Source organism: Balaenoptera musculus, chromosome 8 (assembly GCF_009873245.2).
Source record: "Balaenoptera musculus isolate JJ_BM4_2016_0621 chromosome 8, mBalMus1.pri.v3, whole genome shotgun sequence".
Lineage (NCBI taxonomy): Eukaryota > Metazoa > Chordata > Mammalia > Artiodactyla > Balaenopteridae > Balaenoptera > Balaenoptera musculus.
Window position 1 is genome coordinate 15352139 of NC_045792.1, and position 6556 is coordinate 15358694.

A 6556-nucleotide genomic window follows, 5' to 3' on the forward strand; every position below is an offset into this window, starting at 1 on the left:
CCGAGACAGAAATGCCCGAGGAACCCTGTGCGCTCCACTTCTGGGATGCTATCCTAAGGAAATAAGAAATACAGATAAAAAACGTGTGGGCAAATATCCTTATCACTGTGATCCTTATAATACAAAGCTTAAAGGAAACAGCTTAAATGTCCATAATGAGGGGAGTGCTAATTGTACTATTTTCATGAAGCCATTGAAAGTGATGCTTAAGACATTAAGGGACATGCAAGCAGAGAATTCAGGTTATGACACTATATAAACAGTAGGTTTTCCAAACACACAGACATGCATAGAAAAACGTTGAAAACTGCATAAAATTTAGCAATGATTACCTTTGAATTACAGGTGGCTTTTTAAATTACATGTATCGGGCTTCCCTGGTGGCGCAGTGGTTAAGAATCTGCCTGCCAATGCAGGGGACACGGGGTCCGGGAAGATCCCACATGCCGCGGAGCAACTAAGCCCCTGCACCACAACTACTGAGACCACGCACCACGACTACTGAAGGCCGCGCCGAGAGGCTGTACAGAGAAGCCACCACAGTGAGAAGCCCATACACCACAGCGAAGAGTAGCTCCCGCTAGCCCCAACTAAAGAAAGCCTGCGCGCAGCAACGAAGACCCAATGCAGTCAAAAATAAATAAATAAAAATAAATTTAAATAAATAACACGTGTCATATCATTTTCCTCTAATTCCAAAAGTATAGACAAGTTCAGGAAAGAAAGAAAGAAAAAAAGATCACTGGTTGGATGGTTTTTAAATTTATTTAATATATTTTAAAAATTTATAAATTTTCTACAATGTACACAAATTCTAAGAACATATCTAAGACAAATTAGGTATGTTTAAAGGGAAAGAAAGGCCACCTCTGAAGTTGTCAGATACCCTGATGAAGCCACCTAGGTCACTGGCTTGTCAGGGTTCTCTTGCTTGCAAGATTCCAGCAGACTCAGTCCCTGCCCCTGCCTTACTACCTGGGCATTGTTCCAATGAGGACTATTTTAGCTTCTGACCTGTTATAAATATGTATTCATTCCTGCAATAAATATTTAATGAGCACCTACTAGGTACCAGGTACTGTTCTAGTTATACTGGGCAAACAGTGAGGGAGAGAATTAGACCTAGCCCCTGCCCAAGCATTCATACGTGAGGGTGAAGACCAGAAGCAAGCTGCAGGGGCTAGAGAACTCTAGAACCTTAGCAGACTCCTGGGCCAACCCCTCATTTTACAGATAGGCAGAGCGAAGCCCAGAAGAAGTCAGCTCATGAGTAGCTCACTAAAGTCCCCTGTGCCTTGGTCCAGTATTCTATCCCACACATCTATACAAACCTGAATCGGAATCGGAGGACCCTCAGGATTACAAGATGTATCTTCATAATGAGCCCTCCATGCAGTCAGCAGCCCAGTGTGGAGAGTCAATGTAGATTTCCACATTCCAACTGGACTTCACTTTTTCTCTCATCACAAACCTCCCAGTAAATCTGGAACTCTAAGAAATACTGCCACCCTGAGCTTGAGCTCCTCACTGAGGCTGATGTGATTTAACTGGTCTACGCTGTCTGTGCCAGGAACTTTCCCGGGTTCTGTGAGGACCACAAGTTGAGGACCGGAGCATCTCTGTCGTAGGCTGGTTGGTGCTGAGGCTGTACTGAATAATTCCAGGCTGGGCTTGGGGGTGGGGACAAACATTCCAACTCTGCCTCAGGTTTTGGGGCAAAATGTGCCTCTAGGCCTGTTTAAAATGCTCATGGAGACCCTACTTGCAGTTTTTGAATCACAGTCTCTAGAGGTGGAACCCAGGAATCTGCATTTTAGGAAGCACTCCAGAAGTTTGCTATGCACAATAAATTTTGAGAACTACTGCTCTGGGGCCAAACAACTGTGGACGATCAATATTTCTGTTTGCTCCCTTTCTCCCGGCAACATCTTTTCCTTTTTCAAGGTCTCAAGGGCTTAACCCTGAGTGTTCAGACAGGGTGGGAAGGCAGCAGCCTGTGTTTTCTTGCTGTTCTCAGGTCTGCAGAACTTTCCTCAGCCCTGCTGCCCCACTCACGGTGGGTAGGAGGGTTGGGGGCTGGGGTTGAGACAGCACAAGCCTGTTATGAATAAGCCCTTTCTGAGGTTTGGCAGCCCTGAGTGGAGAGAAGGCTTTTTTTGTTGGCTGCAGCAGTCAGCATAAAAGAAGGGCAGTGCTGGGTCTCAAAGCCAGACTTCTAAGTGCAAGGAGATGTCAAGTCCTGAGGGAAGGCCCCCTGGCCTTCTGCACAGGCCCAGCTACTGCATTCTCTGCCATGTTATATAAAAAGCCCAACCCCAGCCCTGGCGATGAAGGGGGCAGTGTTGGGTCACAAGGCTGGATGACTTCCTTTCATTTCCCTGTGGGCCATCCTTCTGAGCCTGAATGCAGAAAGGACCTGGGAAATGGGACCATTCATCAGGCAGCTGACAAGGTTCACAGCTTTCCACGGGTCCAGCTCCATTTTGTGTCACAAGATTTTCAGAGTTTGGAGCAAGAAGACAGGAAGGAAGCTTCGGCTGGCTCAGGGGTATTGTTAAAATGAACTTAAGACTCACCAAGAGCAGGATGCTGTAGGAATCACAGTAAATGGATTAGCTGAATCCGATCAAGTAATTTAGGAATCTGGGTGGTAGGTAGTGGCCGTGTCTGTAGGTGGGTGGCAGAATCAAAACAGACTTTAGAATTAACTAATGGTATAACTTTAACCCAGAAAAAAAGGTTGCAAAACCAGTCCCCCTGAAGGAGATGAACTTGAAGTTCCCTGTTTTCACTGTGACTGTAAAAAGGGCTCAGTGTATCTACTTGGAGCTCAAATAGAATTGTCCTGGGTATAGGCAGCCCCAGAAGCAAGAGCACAGCCCTTCTTCCCACCATGCAAGTTCTGTTCTTTCCCAGAGCTGCCCTCATGTCTGTTTCTCTCTCCATCAAGGACTGTGAAAAAAGGGGGGTGCACAACAGATTAGGAATCAGTTAAAGATACAGTATTTACTCTTGTCATTCTGGAGATAAGGTCTCATACCTGTCCCACAGCTTCATGGTGTTGTGGAAAAAACAAGGACTTTGATGATAGAAAGTTCTATGTTTAATTCCCTGTATTGTGCATCTTAGGCAAATTGCAATTTCTGAGCCTTCAGGGTCCACCTCTCATCTCCATTGTCCTCCTAAATGCCGCACACAGTGGAGCTGGGCTTGACTGAATTCATCATCCTGAACTATTGTCTGAAGAGTAGAAGGGGAGTCAAGGGAGAAGAGCTTTGACCAAGTGGCCAGGACTTTCTGCCAGAGACAGATCAGCCACTTTGCATTTCCTAAACCTGCGTTTTCACCATTCAGAAGGGGAAATGTGCACAGTGCGTTCAGGCCCTGCATCCGGTTCCCTGTGGCCATGTGATGGAACCAACATCAGGGCTTTCCAGGAAATGAGGCTGGTCATCAGGTTGCTGAAAACAAGCAGATGAATAATTGATCAACTCAAATCTGTGTCTCCAAAGATCACTGATAAAACTGAGCCAGCCATCCTCCTATTTCAAGAAAGCTTGGGTCTCTGGCTAAGAAATCAGAAGATGCAACTGAAGAACCTTTCACTCCTCTCTGACTGTATCTAAAGCTCACATACAGCTACCCAGTCTTTATTCCAAGTTGTTCTTATTAGAACAGGTCCCCTCTCTTTACACTCTGGCTCGGACACAGGCTACATCCCATAGCTGCTTCTGTTATTTTATTGGTTCCTAGAGCCTTCACAAAGGTGATTTTCTCATTCACGATACTTTTGTTCCTCTGAACCAGTCTAGCTTTTTCTTCTAGCTTCACTTTTCCTATAAAAACCATCTTTATTAATTCCATCTAGCTCATTTTTTATTTTTTTTTGAAGTATACTTGTATTATATTGATGTACAATATTATATAAGTTACAAGTATACAATATAGTGATTCACAATTTTTAAAGGTTATACTCCTTATAGTTATTATAAAATATTGGCTATATTCCCCATGTTGTACAATATATCCTTGTAGCTTATTTAACACATAATAGTTTGTACCACTTTATCCCCTACCGCTATCTTGCCCCTCCCCTCTTCCTTCTCCCCACTGGTAACCTCTAGTTTCTTCTCTATATCTGTTAGTCTGCTTATTTTTTATTATATTCACTAGTTTGTTGTATTTTTTAGATTCTACATACAAGTGATATCATACAGTATTTGTCTTTCTCTGACTATTTCACTTAGCATAATACCCTCCATGTCCATCCATGTTGCTGAAAATTGCGAAATTTCATTCTTTTTTATGGCTGAGTAGTATCTCATTGTGTATATAATACCACATCTTCTTTATCCATTCATCTGTTGATGGACACTTAGGTTGCTTCCATGTCTTGACAACTGAAGATAATGTTGCTATGAATATTGGAGTGCATGTATCTTTCATAATTCCATCTAGTTCTAATCAAACAATTCCAGAAAATGTCTCAATAATTTTTGTAATAGGTATATACTGCATCTTTCTGTTTTTCATTGTTCTTAAGTAAATTTATCACTAGCTGGAATAATGTCTACTGTTTCTTACAAGCAGCAGCATAATACCATTGGAAGGAGAGAAATTGAAGTCAAACGATTTGTATTCCGGTTTCAATTCTGACCATTATTGGCTAGATGATCATGAAGAAATAACTCGATCTCCTATCCATTCATTCATTCAGTGCCTAGTGTGTACTAGTCACTAAGCTAGGTGCTGGGAACACAGAGATGCTTAAAACACAGTCTCTGTTCTTAAGGAATTCATATCTAGCAGTGTAGAAAAGTGATTAAGTGCAATGATAAAAGATTTACACAGGGTATTATGGGAATTCAGAGATGAGAGACCTAGTACAGATATGAGCTGAAAATAGGAGAAATCAGAAAACATTCCAGGATTCTCTGAAGGATTCTTAAAAGATGAGTAGGAGCTAGCTTGGCAAATGGGCAAGAGCATATTCCAGACAGAGGGTCTCAACTTGGGGCAAAGGCATAGACTCAAGAGTTCAATGCTATTGGCATGAAAGTTCAAAGTAAGAGGTGGGAGGATATAAACGAACTGAAGAGGGCCAGGTCATGGAACACACTGGATGTTATATTTAATAGCTTGGACTATCAGTGGTTATCAAAGAACATGCTGCAGTACACTGATCTGTCATTAATTTTTCCAGGGGTGCTGTCAAAGCTTTATCAGTGTGTAAAATTTGTTTTTTTGATACATATTTTTGATGTGATTTAAGATAAAATAAGCCAGCAAATAAGCAAGAGGCAAGAGGCATAGCATAAAATCAGGCCCAAGAAAGACTATGTGTTTAGCAAAACAAGGTCTTTGCTTGTGGCTATGTAAAAATATGTAGCTGAGTTAAGGTTTCACCCCTGCCTTGGCTGGAGAAAAGCAGGGATGGATTCTCCTGCTGGTTCCTTCCCCAAGTAGATGCTGGTGAGGGAGCTTCCCCTTCCACCACACTACCCTCTCTTCCACTTCTGGGCCACCGAAGAGGTTCACATGGCATAGTTTGGAAACAATCAGCAAAGCCTCAGGCCCCAGGCTGCTTTCACTGCTGTCCTGTGATTTAAGGGGAACCTGTGACCAGCTCACAAGGCAATGCCTCTGGGGGGTGGGTGGAGCAGAACTTGGTGTGATTAGATGGGGAGGGTGGGCAGGGGGAGGCAAGTAGAAAAACAAAAATACCTCAGTTTAGTATCTCCAAATTTTATCCTTTTATAGGAGTAAATCATTTTAATCCAATAGCCTCACCATGGTGAGAAGTGATAAAGGGAATGTCACAAAAACCATAGACACTTTTAGCTGCTAAGGAATATTTTATTTGCATATCAATCTGCTGTAATCATCGCTGGCGTGGTTGGTGGTGTTAGTCATCAGGATAGGCCCTAATGGGCCAGGTAAGTGACCCTTGCTCTGGTCACACAGCTCTAAAGAGGTCGTCCTTGGGGCAGATGTGTTAGCTGGGGGAGGCGAGGGTGATAAAGGAGAACTATGTCCACATTGTCACTAGCAGCCACATTGTTATACTGAGACTGAGGCCATTCACCCAGGTCGGATGAGGTGGTCCACAGCACACATCCACAGAAACCCACCTGCAGAACTGTCTGGACTCAGGTATGGAGTGGACTTCAAGGGAGGCAGCTGTTTTCTGAAGGTCTGACATGAACCCTCATTCAGCATTTCCATCTGCACTTGTGGCCCCCACCACCCCTCAGCATATGGAAGCTGACAACTCCTATTTTAATCATTCTGCCATTTATTACTGACTGTACTTACACTTTCTTGTTTTAGACTTTAAATCTTATTTCACTTACCCAGGTAGTATCCTCCTGTCAATCTGAACTTCCTGACATGTTAATACAGTTGCCAGTCTTGGAACCCCTTCACGCGCACCACCAAAAATTCTTGGCTCTATAAACACAATTTAAATTCTACTGCTGGTTTTAAGGTGGGAAACAAGATGGCCAGATAATGCACTTTAAATAAATTCTAATAATTCCGTGGCCACGTGGAGGAT